The 17,869-nt window shown below is 41.5% G+C and overlaps 1 protein-coding gene across 9 annotated transcripts in view; it reads right to left on the reverse strand.

Annotated features, from left to right (window-relative positions):
* Window positions 1–15,523, reverse strand: part of CHD8 (chromodomain helicase DNA binding protein 8) — a 62,389-nt gene extending 46,866 nt beyond the window's left edge. For 4 of the 9 annotated variants that reach the window (XM_082736893.1, XM_082736890.1, XM_082736889.1 and 1 more), the window contains exon 1: window positions 752–10,782. The gene's annotated coding sequence lies outside the window, so the exon portion shown is untranslated. Of the gene's footprint in view, window positions 1–751; window positions 10,783–15,410 lie in introns of those variants that run through there. The other 5 variants (XM_082736887.1, XM_082736885.1, XM_082736892.1 and 2 more) reach the window with 3 other exon arrangements.
* Between the last annotated feature and the right edge of the window lie 2,346 nt (window positions 15,524–17,869).

Raw genomic sequence — 17,869 nt, forward strand, 5'->3', positions numbered from 1 at the left:
AAGGTGACTGTAATCACAATTTAGGGTCAGCAAGGGATCAGGATGGAAGGACACAGAGCATAAGAAATGGAGCTATTAACTTGGAGGCACTCAGATTTCCTCAAGAAGATCAAGATCCTAGGCCATTTTCTCTATCTTCACCATTCTCACTTCCAAATGTGTGGCTACTGTTTTTGTTTTCCCAATTACTGAAGGAAAAAGCACTCACACCTCAATCAGGGGTATGGACATTTGGGGGCAAACATGGCTGGTAAAGTGAGCCTTTCTGAATAAGAGAAAAAGTAAAAAGCAACTATGAAAGCTAAAACCATGTACGTATATTCAGGGAACCAACGGGAAACTACAGAAATTAAATACTCATACGAAAGAAGAGAAGGGGAAAGGTAAGGAAGTGAGGGGTTGGCTGAGAGGGAAACGCTACAGGGGGTGGGGGTGGCGGGGACCCGGGTACATTACCTGCTCATACTGCCGGGGTTGTTGCCAGTAAGGCCCATACAGCAGAAGGGGAGAGATTTCAGGCAACTGGCGCCCCCAAAATAGAAATGAGGTACATGCACTTGACGGAGGGAGCTAGCGGGGTACCCTCCTGGGTGGGGATGGCCAAGACGGGAAGATGCGGGGGGTGGGGGGGTGTGGATGCCCGGGTGGGAGCAATGTTAGGGCGGAAGCTACAGGCTGGAAGGCCCGACAAAAACCTGAAGGAGAAAAGGAGCTGTGCCTCAACACAGCGGGCTAAGAGAGATGCCTTTACCTGCAGCGGCCGTGGGGGGCCGGTTCGCCCCTCTCGCTGTCTCTCCAGCACCAGTTCCCCCCACCTCCTGCGCAACCTAACTTGATGCTCCCGCCCGCCCCGCGTCTTCATTGGCTAAACCCTACTGCCACTCACAACAAGCGCAAGAACGCAAAACAGCGCAAAGGGCGGGACCAGAAAAAGCTTCCCCCTCCCCCGCCACCGCGGGTTAGGTTGAGAGCGCACGGAGAGGCCTATCCGGTTTCTAGGGCCCAGGCGAAGCCTGCAGCTTGCTTGAAAAAAAAAGGGGCCTGGCTAGAGGCACACTCTCCTGCTGCGGGAAACTAGTCCTGGGGATTAAATTCCCTACCACCTACACTGTATTCTGCACACTGAAGAGCGTAAACGCGGGAGGGAAGGTTCCACACTATGCCAACTCTGCCTCCCAATGAATCCCCTACCTTCTAGCAGCCCTGTCTATCCCTTTTCCTGTGGTAACTATACCAGATCCCACTCCCCATTAAAAGGGGGCAAATCTTCCAGCATGGGAATGAGTCAGCCCTGATGCTGTTACATGGTTTCTGCCACAACCATAATGCTGGTTTGTATCTTTGATACTCCAACCTTTGGGTAGCTGTATCACTTTCCAGAAAGTAATTCCAGGTGCCCTCTAGCAATTCCCAGACCCCTCCCCTCCAAAACACACATTCAGTACTCATCCCTAAACCTGATCTCTCACCCTCAAATCACTTCTCTTGAAACTCAGTCTTCTTGACATATTGGCCAGTATTCACTTTGCAATGCCACTTGAGAGAACTCTAATTCCCAACGAAACTAGTCAACCCCAGAATGATGGTACCCAAACTTAAATCCTTCAAAGTAAACAAGTGCTAAAATCAGCTGCTTACCTCCTGACCCAACTAGTTTCCTCTGAAATGTAACCAGCCTCAACACTGAAATCCTGTTTTCTGTATTCTAGGACAAAACTGAGGAAGGTCAACTTGACCTTAGCTCTCCTATTTTTACAGATCTTAGCATTACCACTATTATTAGGAAGACCAATACCACTCCTTGAAACAACAATACCATTTTACTCAGACTCAAAACTTCAAAGGCATTTATGAAACCTCCACCTGTATCCACCATCCAATCATTTGCCAAGTCCCACGGACTCTCTCAAAATATGTCACAAACAGATTTTGGAGCTGGCAAGGACTTTGGTAATCATATCAAGTCAAACCTCTTGTACAGTGAGAAAACTGAGGCTTAGAGAGATGCGTGATTCAACTATGAAACTAAGAGGAAAGTAAGGATTAATATATCTAACTCTTATTTCTGCTGCCACCTCTTTATGCAGTTACTTATGTTAAAAAAAAAAAAAAACCTCATAACTGATCCCTTCCCCTACGAATCCATTCTGCTACCAGATTAATTTCCTAAAACACAGTTCAGTTCAAATTAGTCTCCTTAAAAACTTTCAAAGGTTCCCTGTTACTTAAGATATAAATCAAGACTACATCGTGCCTTTCCAGTCTTATTTCCCACTATCCTTATATACACTTATATACTTGCCAAAACACAAAAAAAAACCCAGCTTCCTATTGTCCTATATTTTTCTTACAGCCTAGCTAATGCTACTGTCTTCAAAGTATACTCCATCCTTATTTCATTTCTTTGCCTCAACAAAATCTTATTTATCTCCTAAGATCTGTATCAAATGCTTTTTCACTGTATCTACATTTATTGAGATTATAATACACTAACTAATGTGGAAATATTAGAGAACCAAAGGTGAATAAGACATAATCTCTACCCTCAAAGAACTCACAACAGGTAGGAGTATATTTGGGTATATATGTGGGTAGGGGTTGGAAAATAGGGATTATGACAATAGTGACAAATATAAACAATCATAATACAAGATGATAAGGGCAATGAAATATGCAGGAGGCTATTACAGGAATACAGATGAAAGGGATTAATTTAGAAGGAAAAAGTTATCAAGAAAGTCATTTCTTGGGCACCTGGGTGGCTCAGTTGGTTAAGCAACTGCCTTCGGCTCAGGTCATGATCCCAGGGTCCTGGCAACAAGCCCCACATCAGGCTCCCTGCTCCACGGGGAGCCTGCTTCTCCCTCTCCCTGCAGCTCCCACTGTTTGTGTGCTCTGTCAAATAGACAAAGAAAATCTTAAAAAAAAAAAAAAGTCATTTCTTAAAAGATAAGCAGCAGTTAACTAAGGAAGGTAAAGTGGGCTACAAGAAAGGAGTATTCAGGCAGTAGGGATAATAAGCGCAAAATCAAAACAAAGCACAGCAACAGCAGATAGCACGAGACATGTAGAGGAAACTCTAAGGAACTCTGTAGTTCAGTCTCACTGAAGTATAAATCATGAAAAGAAACTGGATGAGATTGAAAGGATAAGTTAAGGCCAGACCCTTCAAGGAACCATGCTAAACTATTTTCTGATAGGTGGATGAAGAGCCACTGAAACACAGAATGACATGATCAGAACTGTGTTTTGGTTGGCAAACTCTGGCTACTGAATAGAGAACACATTTGGGAAATTAAGGGTCAGAGGACACAAGCAGTTAGGAGGCTGCTGTGGTAGTCTAGAAAAAAGGTATATGGTAGAGGGACACCTGGGTGGCTCAGTGGATTAAGCTGCTGCCTTCAGCTCGGGTCATGATCTCAGTGTCCTGGGATCAAGCCCCACATGGGGCTCTTTGCTCAGCGGGGAGCCTGCTTCTCTCTCTCTCTGCCTGACTCTCTGCCTACTTGTGATCTCTCTGTCAAATAAATAAATAAAATCTTAAAAAAAAAAAGCTGTATGGTAGAAATTTGATTTTTTCCCCCCTGCTCAGCAACAAAAGCCCCTTTCCTACACTGAAGAATAGCTCAGGGTAAAAGTCTCAATGGAAGGCTAGATCTTACCTCCCACTACAGGTTGTTAGAGGAGATGGGAAATCAGAGTGGGGGTAGGGAGGGGTCCCACTTCCTCTTCCTGGCAAAGACAAAGTACACACATGATCTAGACTAGCTTAAGTGGACAGTCCTTCAGAGAAATTTGACTTTGCAGAGGTAATACAAAAACCCAGAACCAACCAGTTAAACAACACTCAGCAGTGACAGACCCTTGAGTTCTACTACAGCACCCTAAAAACACTATTCAGTGGTATGACCTTGGACATGTCCTCTGTTTCTAACCTCCCTTTAGTTTCAGATCATTTTCTAAACCAGGCTGTCTAGCATTCGTAGCGATTTTGTGAGCCACAGAATATTTTTCCAATAAATCACCTTTCTGCTTAAGTTAGCCAAAAGATGATTTCTGTTGTTTGTAACCAATAACCCTAATAAGGTGATTAGTGCCTGAATCACAGCAATGTGAGTCAAAAGGTAATAAGGAAAGGACAGAGCCAAGTAACACTTCAGGGATAAAAATGCGCAGAACCGGGCACCTGGGTGGCTCAGTCGTTGAGCGTCTGCCTTCGGCTCAGGTCATGATCCCAGAGTCCTAGGATCGAGACCCACATCGGGCTCCCTGCTCAGCGGGAGGCCTGCTTCTCCCTCTCTCACTCCCACTATTTGTGTTCCTTCTCTCGTTGTGTCTCTCTCCCTGTCTCTCTCTGTCAAATAAATTAAAATCTTTAAAAAAAAAAATGCACAGAACCTACAGTTTAGAGAGAAAGATGAGTTCAGCCACGTTGCATCTAGTCATGTTGTCTGAGTTGCCTAGAGCAGGCTAAGTAGTGATATTTGATAGGAGAATGGATGTATAAATCTAGAAGTTAGCTGGTGATAATTTAGAATTCTCAGTATCTAAACAGTAGTTTTAACAGTGGAGCTTACCCAGGGAGTATGTAGAATAGAGCAAGTATACAAAAAACTGCACCAATACTGTTGGGGAGACAAGACAGAATGCTGGGTTCTGTGAAAGACTAAAGAATCCATGACCATTCCAAACAGAGTAGCTGCTAGTCAGCTCTAGTTAAGTGTTGCCATATGGAAATGCACATCCAAGGTTGAGCGAGAACTTCAGATTTTTTTCAAATGCCAGAAATAGAGTTTTATGTAAATCTAGGTTTTAAATGTAGACAACTAATTTAAAAAAAATTTTTTTTAACACTCTGCAGCCTAAACAAAACACTTAGCTAGAAACCCATGTTGAGATTTTTTGAGGTAGAGTGAGAAAGTCAAGGAGGAACCCAGGAAAACATCAGGATTTAAGAATCAGGGATGCCTGGCTGGTTCAGTCGAAGAGCATGAGGCTCTTTTTAGGGGGTGGGGGAGAGGGAGAGAGAGAATCTTAAGCAGGCTCCATATGCAGTGTAGAACCTTACATGGGGCTAATCTCATGACCCTGAGATCATGACCTAAGTGGAAATCAAAGGTCAGATGCTTAACTGAGTAAGCCACCCAGGTACCCCAGAGCAAGCAACTCTTGATCTTGGGGTTGTGAATTCAAGCCCCAAGTTGGGGGTAGAGATTACTTAACAAAACAAAAGATTTAAGAATCAGAGTATGCAGGACACTGGGCTGGCTCAGTCAATACAGCATGCAACTCTTGATGTCAGGGTTGTGAATTCAAACTCCAAGTTCAGCATGGGACCTACTTAAGGGGGGAGAAGGAGTAAAATAGGTGATGGAGATTAAGGAGTACACTTGCAGTGATGAGCACCAGGTGTTATATAGAACTGTTGAATCACTATATTGTATACCTGAAACTAATACTACACTGAATGCTAACTAACTAGAATTTAAATAAAACTTTAAAAAGGTCGCCTGGGTGGCTCAGTGGGTTAAAGCCTCTGCCTTCGGCTTGGGTCATGGTCCCAGGGTCCTGGGATAGAGCCCCACGTCGGACTCTCTGTTTGGCAGGGAGCCTGCTTCCCTTCCCCTCTCTCTCTCTCTCTCTGCCTCTCTGCCTAGTTGTGATCTCTGTCAAATAATGAATAAAATCTTAAAAAAAAAAAAAAAAAAACTTTAAAAAGTTAGGGGCACCTGGGTGGCTCAGTGGCTTAAGCCTCTGCCTTCAGCTCAGGTCATGGTCTCAGGGTCTTAGGATCGAGCCCCACATCGGCCTCTCTGCTCAGCAGAGAGCCTGCTTCCCTCCCTCTCTCTGTCTGCCTCTCTGCCTACTTGTAATCTCTGTCAAATAAATAAATAAAACCTTTTTTAAAAAAAGTTAAATAAAAAAAGAATCAGAATAAGCTACAACTAAGTAGGGAGAAAAAGAAAACTAGAGAAGCAAACAGTGCAATGCCATAGAAGCAAACAAGAGTAGAGAATTGCAGGGGGAAAGAGTGATGAATTCTATCAAACAAAAGCAAAAATCCTTCTAATCCTTACTTTTCATTGTCAAGCCCAAAGTAATCAGTTCCTTTTGAGCTTCCGTGGCATTTTGTTAAGCACTCTTTTAGGATAAGCATCTTCTATTTTATATTGTAGTTATACTTGTACATAAAGTTATAATGAGCTTTGAAATCAGAGGGATCTGGGTTCAAATTTCTATCCCACCAAGTAAATTAACCTTTTTGAGTCTAGTTCATTCTTCTGTACAAAGGAGAATCAAGTTAGAGGGCCATTAATGAAGATTAATAAAACACCAAACACAGTATTTGGCATATAAACACTATGTCCTAGGAGATACTCAACAAACGTTGCTGGATAAATCACTGGGGAAAAATTTTGGTTTTGCCAGTGTTTCTACGTACCTAAGAGATGCTAGTCAACCTTTGAGGGAATCACCAAAATAATTTGTTAATTTCAGGAGGCTAATATCTAGGTACTTGAATGAATGTGCACTCAGGCTCTCTTCCTCTATTTTAAATCTAATCTAAGGCAAACAGGAATAACTACACTTTAGATTCTAAAGTCTGAAGATTATGTTCAACTAACTGGCTCAGTCAGCCTAAACCTGCTATAGAGGTACGTTCTAAAGTCATGAATATCCAACCTTGAGTGTTAACAAACCTAAATGAATACTCCCAGGGATCCAAAGAAGGGACACAAAGATCTTAGAAACACCTCTCCCACTCTCACTTTTTTTTTGGATTGCTTCCAGGACATCAGAATGACTTTTCTGGTTTTCCTTCTGGCCTCTCTGGCTGCTTCTACTTTACTACTCTTCTCTTCTACCAGTCTTTCATTGTTGGAAGTTCACGAAGGTTTGGCCCTAGGCCCTCTTTAACTCTCACTCTACACTTTTTTTCAAGAATGTCTAATTTACACACATGGCCTCAACTATTAGTATTTCCTTCAACAAATTATCTATACAGTTATATCTCTTGGAAAGAGGTCTACTTGCTTACTCAATGGCTTTTCTTGATAGTGTCTCCAGTCTCCTCAGCAGACCCACCTGTCTAACTCTTCCTATAACAGACTTATCTTTTTTAAAAAAAGATTTATTTATTTGAGAAAGAGAGAAAGCATGCTCGTGTGAGTTGGGGAAGGAGTGGAGGGAGTAGACAAGAGAATCTTAAGCAAATTCAGCACTGAGCACAAGGGCTCGATCTCACCCCCTTGAGATCGTGACCTGAAGTGAAATCAAGAGTCTGATGCTTAACCATTAAGCCACCCAGGCATTCCCTCCCTACAGTCTCCTTCATTCCCACCACCACACATGCACATACACAAGAAGGGTAATCATCCTCCAGCATCTCCCATTTGGTCACAGATGCAGAGACCAGAAAATAATCCATTTTTTAAATTTTTTAAATTTTTATTTTTTTTCCATATCCATTATTTTAAAATCCTACCTTTACCTCTTAAATATCTCTCAAATGCATCCACTCTGTCTCTAGCGCCATTCTGGATCGATTTACCATCCTCAATTCCCTGAAGTATTCCAAGTGCCTTCTAACTGGTTCCTCTCTATTCTGCCTATTTACCTCTTATGTACCCTTCAAAGCTCACTTTAACAACATCATTTCAAAGAAAAGCTTTCCCAGTTGTTCCAACAAAAAACAGCCAAATTTGTTGAGTACACATACATTTCATGCCCAGCACTCTTCTAAACAATGAAAATGCATTAACATATTTAATTAAGCCTGAAGCAACTTTTTTAACAGAGGAAACTGAGGAAACAGGAAACTGAGGCACCAAGAGATTAATTTGCCCAATATCCCACAGCTAATGAAAATTGGTTCCAGATTCAAATTTAGGCTATGTGGCTTCAGAAGTCACATTTCTTAAATACTTTATTATATTATGCTTCAGGTTATATGCCCCTATTATAAATTCCCCTGAATATCCACAACTTTTTATAGCATGGATTGAATAACTGATTATATAATTATTTGATCCCTCCCATTAGAATGTAAGTTCCACAAAGGCAAGAACTGTGTGATTTGTTGATTACAATATTCCCTTTGCTTATCAGGTGGGCATTTAATGTACTTTTCTTGAAGGAGTGTATTTTCAACATCCAGCCAAAGGTGTGTGGGAGTGGGGCTGTGGAGAGGTAATGGGGAGGTTTCTGAGCAACAGCAAGGGCTTCTCTCTGACTGTAGAGATAGTAAACAGGCAGAGGCATGTTTTCTACCAGAAACATTCAGAAGAGGCATTATAAAATCCTTTTAGAACCTGGGCTACATGCAATATACATAAGACTTTTCCATAGTGTGATAATTACTGTTAAAAGTAATGAAATTTTAGTGATTTCCTTTAGGCTCAGGACTATAAAGCCTCAGTGGTGGCCAATTTAATGCTGTGGCAAGAGACAAATAGATGACAATACACCCATTTGACCCAAACATAGGGTATGGATTCATTTTCAAATCAGTCTCATTGTGGACTTTTTTTCCAGTAAAATTCTAGAGTTTTGGCATAAGTCTGAAGATAGAAAGTAAGAGCTTCATCTTTAAGGATCACTGCCCTTAGGCCAAATTCACTGGAAAAGTTCTTCTTCACTGGCACATGGTCACCAAGATGAAAATAATATTCTGGGTTCCAACTGAGGAACATCTAACTGGATCAATATATCCACCTTGTGTGATGCCACTTGTGGGCAAGCCAGCATAAGTAACAATATATACAAATTAAGGTAACAAAGTCCTGGTCCTCCTTAAGGTCCCCCACCACACACACACAGCACTCTTGCATGCCCCATTTTAACTGGGCTAAGTATATGTGCATTTGTTCAGCCTAACAGAAAAATATAAATATTTACTTAATTATATATGAGGTATTGTTTCATTGCAACATTTATGTTAAAAAAGTGTATGTGGTGAAGGGAGGAGAAACATTTTAAAGCACTGTTATTATTACACTTGTGCCTCCAGGCACAAAAAATGACCGCAGTGACATGAGACTAATGAAAATTTAAATTTAGTGGACTAGTTTGACTTGCATTGGCTAAAAAATAGTTATTTGCAAGACTGACCAAGTGAATTTCCTCTGCAGAACTTAAAGTATTCCGGGGCGCCTAGGTGGCTCAATGGGTTAAAACCTCTCCCTTTGCCTTGGGTCATGATCCCAGGTCCTGGGATCAAGCCCCGCATCAGGCTCTCTGCTCAGCAGGGAGCCTGCTTCCTCCTCTCTCTCTGCCTGCCTCTCTGCCTACTTGTGATCTCTGTCTAATAAATAAATAAAATCTTTAAAAAAAAAAAAAAACAAAACTTAAAGTATTTCACATAATCTTATCTTCAACTAAGTTAATGGAAACAAACTATTATTCTTTTTTTCCCTTTTAACAGAGATACAAAGACAAAAATAAATCTTACATTCTCAAGGTTCTTCAACTGTGAAAGGTACAGCTATAACAGGCTACCTAAATGCCTACTTGGCCTCTTGTGGTCAAAGACCGTTCCCAAAGACATAGGGGTCAGCACTAAACTTTTCGGTGTGGGTAGGCTGGATCATGAATGGGGTTTTGAAGTTGGACAGACCAGAGTCCTACTCCTGGCTAAGTTACCTAACCTCACTAAGTCTTATTTTTTCTCTTCTGTAAAATGAAGCTAACATCACACACATTTCAGGGTTACTCTGAAGATTAAAAAATAATGTACAATGTTTGGCACATAGTAGGCAAAATGGAAAGCAGTTTATTCTTTCCTATCCAATAATTTCAAAGTGTACCATTAAAAGTCTCTCTCAAAGCAGAATTACTCCTTAGAGACTTGGCTGTGCTGGTCTGTTAAGCAGAATGGTGGGATACTGAAATAGATGTAAAAGTTTCACAATTAGAATAGCAGGACTGCTGGGCAGGATGAAAAGACTCTGAAAAAGCAGTACAGCCCTTTAACCTTAAAACCATGGAGAAGACTTCAACTAGCCCTAGTGTCTAGAGCAACATACAGGTAATTCAATTAATCATTTTTTGTGTTTGTAGGAATGAAGCCAGTGTCTATCTTACAGTACTTCACTTATTTCACAATGCCTGCTGTGGAACATATAGGTCTCCAACTGACTAAGCTGCCCCTTGATAGTTCACATGGCCAGATCCAACCACCTTGACTCTTGACTCCCATGACTTTCAGGACAGCTGTGAATGGAATCGACCATTACCAATACATATTTAAGGCCTCATGAAGAAGGCACCCCCTCAACCCCCGCCAACAGGAAGTATACCTGAAAAACAGGCAAAAGCACTACATTTTATATGAGAATTGATGTGTAAATAAACAAAGAAATGACTAATGTGCTCCACTCCCCAGACAAGGAGAATAAAGAATAACTAAATACTGCATGGAAGCAATGAAGAAGAAAACACTGAGTGAAGGGTTCATGCTCATGGAATTTGGCAGCCCCTGTTCAAAAATCCAGAAAAATCTTCCCATTCAGTTTACTTAGATTGATGTTTTACTGCTGTATATCTGATACCTGTACTAGAAAATTTAGATTATGTTCTACTAAGAAATTCTGTTATGATCTGGGCTCTAAACAGGCAGCTCAATTACTGAATTCATTGGTTTCTTCTAGAACCAACCAAAATGAAATTCCCATGTTACTAATGGGGCAATGTACTACTGAGTATGTCCCAAAGGAATAATCCCCAAAGACACAGTGCATTCCCAAAGTAAGTAGAAGAAAATATAAAAGCAGGATATTCCAAAGGTTTACTATAATGACCATGAAAGAAAATTTGAGAAACCCGTTAAGACTACAGCTCCTGAATGTCCTTCCTCCCGGATGAAATTAAGAATTCAGTTAATATATAACCTTTTTCAGAAAGATACTGACATAGGCTTAGGAGAATTACAGACTCTCAAAACAAAAAGGTGTTATTACAGAATTACAAATTACTAGAATATTGGGACATTACCAAAAAGATTATAACTATTACATATATGTAACTGACATACAGGAGAGACAAAAAGCACAGTCCCATTATCACCCAGTGACTATTTCAGTAGTATGTCATTTAATTACCTTTTTAAAATGAAATGAACACTGAAAATATCAAATGAAATGAAACCATACACAGTAAATTTCTCCAAAAATATACAGAGGGAATAAGTCAGGGATGTATCATTCTTTTTTTTTTTTTTTTTTTGAAGACTTATTTATTTATTTCAGAGAGGGAGACCATGTGGGGGAAGGTGTAGAAGAAGAGAAACCTCAAGCAAATTCCCTCTGAGCACAGAGCCCGACTTGGGGCTTAATCCCATGACCCCTGATCATGACCTGAGCAGAAACCAAGAGTCAGATGCTTAACCAACTGACCCACCCAGGAGCCCCAGGGATGTTTCATTCTTCAATGATAAAACCAATCTTTTCCTAATAATTAAGCATAAGAATAAGTAATTTTTTAAATTTTGGTGGGTTTTTTTTGGTACTTAGATTATGAGTGAGTCTCCTGTTCTGGAAACTCTTATCAAACAAACTAATGAGATTATACTTGAATAGTCTGAATTTGAAGGGGTTAGAACATTGTCTAGATTCCCTATGCCACTCTACTGCTTGGAATATATTTCAAAATATCCATTCCTGCTGAAGACAAATGGAAAGCAATTATCAATGCCAGTCCATTTTCTGTTTATGTCTGCTTTTTTTTTTTTTATTATACCGTAACATACATTGGTAGGTAGAAATTAACTGCTTTATTTTTAAAAGCTCCTGCTGCAATCTGAAGACAAGAATTAAGATATTTTAAAATCAGTCTTAAAAAAAACTGAATGGGGGGATGCCTGGGTGGCTCAGTTGGTTGGACAACTGCCTTCGGCTCAGGTCAAGATCCCGGAGTCCCGGGATCGAGTCCCACATCGGGCTCCCAGCTCCATGGGGAGTCTGTTTCACTCTCTGACCTTCTCCTCACTCATGCTCTCTCTCACTGTCTCTCTCTCAAATAAATAAATAAAATCTTTAAAAAAAAAAAAAAAAACAAAAACAAAACTGAATGGGGTACCTGGGTGGCTCAGTCGTTAAGCATCTGCCTTTGGCTTAGGTCATGATCATAATCCCTGGGTCCTGGGATGAGCCTCACATTGGCTCCCTGCTCAGTGGGAAGTCTGCTTCTCCCTCTCCCACTCACCTGTGTTCCCTCTCTCGCTGTGTCTCTGTCAAATCAATAAATAAAATCTTAAAAAAAAAAAAAAACACTAAATAAAAGGCATAGAATTATCAGTCTAAGAAAAAAGATATTTTAAAGTTGACCATTTTCCTTCATGTGACATTAAACAACCAAGAGCATAGTGAAGGATAGAAAATAGTAGATAAATAAAGAGGGCAAAAGAAATGTTACCTACAGAACAGCTTCATGAGAAATCTCAGAGACTAACACACTTTGTAGTTTATTGAAAACATCCAGTTAACTACAAAGAGGCAGGCTTATTTTGCAACAAAAATACAATGAAAATCTTTTTTTTAAGATTTTATTTATTTATTTGACACAGAGAGACATAGCTAGAGAGGGAACAGAAGCAGGGGGAGTTGGGTAGAGGGGGAGGGAGAAGCAGGCTTCCGGGCAAGCAGGGAGCCCCATGCAGGGCTCGATCCCAGGACCCTGGGATCATGACCTGAGCGGAAAGCAGATGCTTAATCAATGAGCCACCCAGGAGCTCTTACAATGAAAATCTTACAGGCAATATGAAAGAGTGAGAAAACACAAAAAAGTGCACAATTACAACTTGATACACCTGTACACACAAAACAAAACAAAGGTTAAGATGGGGAAAGGTTATCCAGGATAAAACTTAGAATGTAATAAATGATCAAATAAACCTTTAGACAATAGTAAACAGCTGTACAACAGCTTTGTTATATAAAAATACACTGTCACTTGAGTACCAGATACCAAAAGAACACATCTTGAAAAGTAGGGTCTCTGCTTCTCTTTAAAAGGCCTCAACAAGACAGGAGCAAAAATATCACAATATCAAAACAAAAAGCAAAGTGAACAAAATTGTTAACAGAAGTTTGAAAGGAAGACCACCAACTTTGTGAGAAAAAGAATGAAAAATTAATCAAAGAAGAGATGTAAAAGGTTAAACCAAATAGAATATGAAGTGACACTGCATCAATAAATTGACTGCTAATGATAAATCAGTAAATACTAGGTTGGTCACAGTAGTGCAAGGTAGGTCATGCAAAGACCTGCAGATCAGGGACTTGTCCAAATGCAACTCCGGAAGTGGAGTGACTTTTAGGAGTAAGGATGAAGGGCCAGAAAATATTTTTCTTGTTTATCCCCCAGATATCAGGCTTAATGTAGGCTCAGAAGACAACTCTTGGAGGGCAGTGGACAAACAGTATCTTCAAAACATTAACATTCATCTCAATGCTCTAAGAATGTTATAGTGCTTCCACAGATGACAATATCAAATCTCATTCTTTCAGTAAGCAAGTACAGTTCTTGGCACCCACAAATTAATCTTATGTGATAGTTTAGCTTTAAAAAAGAAAAAAAAAACTCATCCTTTTCAAAGGAAATGGGTACAATGATTTCTTTTAAAGACTGATTCCCCCTCAGGGTCCTACCTTACCTATGGGAAACTCCATCTTACCTATCAGACCTTCCACATAAAAGATCATATTTTTTCCCTCTTATAACTAAAACTCTTCAGTGGTGGTGACCACAATGCCAAGATTCTTCCACCCCATCACCTGGTGGTGCTGCAGAGAAGGCTGTCCCAGAAAATACAAGATCTGTCTTTCCTGGTGATTCACACCAGTTCAATAAATTTCTATCATTTTCTAACCATGTCTAAATAAGTGGATTTTGTCAATTTGAGAGCTGAAAAATGAAAAGGCGAGATGTACATCATACATCAAACACGGGGAAGGTGTGAACTGTGCAAGTACCCATACACTGCTCCATCAACTCCCAGATCCCAATCCATTACTCCTTTGCTCCTGTAGCTTTAGACCTTTTGCCAGGCCTGTCTCTTCACACACACCTACCCTCTCTTTGGCCAATGTCCTTCATCATGCCTTGCAGACCCACTGGCATGCCACTCTTGCAACTCAGGTCTTCCTAAATAGAAAATGTTTTCTTTATAATTCTCTTTTAAGAGGTGGGATAAGTCCCAAATACCACAATTTGTTCTAAAGTCTGGTGAGCACTACAAAAGAAATTCCTTAGCAGAAGACATTATCTAATTAACAGAGGGCCATATTCAAATCCCAAACTCACCGTCTAGCACCTGAACTGTCCCACACCCCGGAGGACATCAGCCGACTCTAAGGATAACCCAGTCAGAGAATCCCTGACTGAACCGACAGGCTCAGAACGACACGATGAGTAAATAATTTGTGGATGCTGGTGGGAGAGTAGGATGCAGTAGACACTGAAAACGCAGCTCCTATGGCTTGAATCTGGGGCAATTCCATTAGGACAAGACATCAAGTCCTTAAGTCTCCGACAACTAGCTCAATATACTCAATCATTTAAAAAAGATTGGTCTGCTAAACACCCATACACTTCCACTATACACTTCTTTGAATCCCTTTATCACTTCAGGGCTGCCCCTTAAGGGCAGAAGCTGCTGCACTTGCACAACTGCTGCAATGGCTGGAAAATTTCCTGCGACACTAGAGACAGGTAAATAAAGAAATTGCATTCGCTCTGAGTCAGGGGGAGGGGTCTCCTGCTAGTGAAGAGTTTACATAATGCAACGGAAGACCAGTAAGCTCTGCAGACCTGTCAATGGAAATGCAAAGCTGAAGCTCCTCTTGTCCCACCATCTATAAACACTCTTCAAAAACCCGATCTTCCCTCCCAAAGACCCACAAAAATTATACCTAATAACGTATAACAATGTGCACACGCTCACCCCAACATTTCCTACCCACCTTTATTATTAAAATACGAAGAGAAAAAAGAAAAAAGAAAAAAACCCTAACCTCCCACTTCTGAGACCAAAGTATGGAGTAACCAAAAGGAGCCGGGGAGTTTTCTCTCCGTTCAAGGGGCAAGGAGAACAAGGAGCTGCCTCAAATCTACACCACGCCCAGTAATGCAATGACAAGCCCTAAAAACCCCACAGCGGCGGGGCAGCCCCCTTCTCGACTTGGCCCAACTCAGGCCCCGTGGCCCAGCAGCCGCCCTCTCCCCCGGCCTTTCACAAAAGAGAATGGTTCAGTCCAGAGCATCACCCAGCACCTGATCCCTCACAACTGAGGGACGCGTAAGGAGCGGGGGAGCGAGGAGGAGGATGAGTTACTGAAACCAGTTCTAAGAGCTTTAGTTTTGCAAAGACTCTTGGACCGACAGTGATGAGCAGGCGTGAACGGGAAGCCTACCTGAACAAGTCCCGGTGCTTCCTTTCCAGCCAGCGTTTCAACTCACCCTCTCGGAGAACAAGGCGCCTTCCGGCGGAGCATGGCCAGCCCTCGCCTCAATCTAGATTGCTGGTAGTCCATTCTCCCTCGGCTCCGCCCACCTACCCCGCAACCCACCAATGGCAGGGCTAACGCCCGGCCTCTTCCAGCAAGGTAGTGTGAGTGCCATCCAGGAAGTCTCTCGAGAGTAGGAGGTCCTAAAAGGCTGAGAAGGGTACGTAGGCAACCACAGATATGCCTGATTGAAAATAAAATCTGGCGGCAGCTTGCCTTTGACTGCTCAGTTCGCAGGCGTTTAGGCCTCTCGGCATCTTTTTTTTTTTTTTTAACCCCCGCCGGTGGGGGCGCTCTAAACGAAAACATTTAGTTACCTGTTTAGGGAAGCCATCTTGAATGCGGCCGGTTCCTTGGGGACGGGAAAGAGGAAGGAGTATTTTAAGGAGTTTGAATCCGTTTTCCGAGTTCTGTCGAACCGCTTAGATCCAGCCCCAACATATATTATGTAATCAGAATGTCCCCAATCACGATGGTCAGGAATAGGGCTTAATGTGGTTATAGGCCACCACCACCCCCCCCCCCATATGAGTGAAGAGATATTATAAATCAAAGCTGCAACAAAAATCTTTTTTTTTTTGGAATGAGAGTGTGTTTTCACAGTCCTTTATAGACACCTCACCACTCAGAATATCAGCATAAGACCAACGTAGGTTATATATATTCTAGATGCTTCTAATCCTAAAACTTAAGTTGCAAGTTTTCCAGTGTTGTGTTTGACAGTACAGGGGCCTGAGAGTCTCACATAAATGAACAGGGTTTAAGGAAGACTATTTTTTAAAGACCCCAAATTAACCAACAGGCTCAAAAGTGTGAGTACCGATAGAGCACATGATGGAAGCCTTCGAGGAGAGATTATAAGTGAAGAGGGTCATCAGAGGACAGCCTTAGAAACATAGGCTGAGGGTGCCTGGGTGGCTCAGTGGGTTAAGCCGCTGCCTTCGGCTCAGGTCATGATCTCAGGGTCCTGGGATCGAGTCCCGCATTGGGCTCTCTGCTCAGCAGGGAGCCAGCTTCCTCCTCTCTCTGCCTGCCTCTCTGCCTACTTGTGATCTCTCTCTGTCAAATAAATAAATAAAATCTTAAAAAAAAAAAAAAAAAGAAAAGAAACATAGGCTGAAAGAGAATAATCTCCTGGTAATAGCAGTTACACTAGAAAGGAATTAATTTTATTGTAGGTAGGGGACGCTTGCATGGCTCTGTCGGCTAACATTTGCCTTCCACTCAGGTCATAATCCCAGGATCCTGGGATCCAAACCCATGTCAGGCTCCCTGCTCATCAAGGAACCTGCTTCTCCCTCTCCCCTGTGCCCACCACTCCCCTGCTTGTGCTGTCAAATAAATAAGTAAAATCTTAAAATAAAAATTATTGTAGATGAAATTCTCTTGTGCTCAATGACACTTCCCTATATTTCCTAGTATACACTTCTACTGCGATTACAACTTGCTACAGGTAGGCTTTGCTTTTTGAACTTGTGAGTGAAGGGAATCCTTTCAGATCATTAAAGGTATTTCTCCAGGCGCCTGGAAGGCTCAGGGCGTTTAAGCCTCTGCCATTGGTCATGATCTCAGGGTCCTGGATCAAAACCCAGTATGAGGTTCTCTGCTCAGCAGGGAGCCTGCTTCCCCCTCTCTCTCTGCCTACTTGTGATCTCTGTGTCAAATAAATAATAAAATCTTAAAAAAACAAAAAGGTATTTCTCAAGGAATAACATATTTGCATAGTCACACATAACAGGAACTCAGGGTAAGGAATCAATACTTTTTATCACACGAGTAGTTAAGACTTGGCCAAATACATTTCCCTATGTACTGAGCAAAAATCCATTGGCTAAATTTCCCCTTGGCTACTGCTATCATCATTATCAATTTGAGGTCAGTATTAGAATTTACCAAAACAATTTACCAACTGTGACTTTGGTGTTTGTCTATAGATGCATATACAGCAATGACCTTAATTACATTTATGGAATGAAAACCAGTAGGTTCTTTTTGCTTATTTAGTATAAAATAAACCTATCAAAGGAACAAGTTGCAGACATTTATGGAAAAGGGAAAGGCTGTGGCCTGCTCTACTAATTTCTACTAAACGCAATGATCTGTAAGTAGTAGGATTTAGACTGTTGGTTTTAAGAAAGATTTCCAGTGGTCCTGCCCACCCCTGCTTTTCAAGAAAAAAGACTGCTACTTTACTTTACCTGCTACTATGGGGGGGAGGGGCACTTGAACTTAGGACCCCAAGATCAAGAGTCATTTCCTCTATCAACTGAGCCAGAAAGGTGCCCCTGGTGCTGGCCTTTTAAAGTCAAACAATGCCCTTTTTACTTCCTAACTACCATTCTTCACATGGAGGTGGGGAAACTTCC

Source organism: Mustela nivalis (genome assembly GCF_964662115.1).
Source record: "Mustela nivalis genome assembly, chromosome: 6".
Classification (NCBI taxonomy): Eukaryota; Metazoa; Chordata; class Mammalia; order Carnivora; family Mustelidae; genus Mustela; species Mustela nivalis.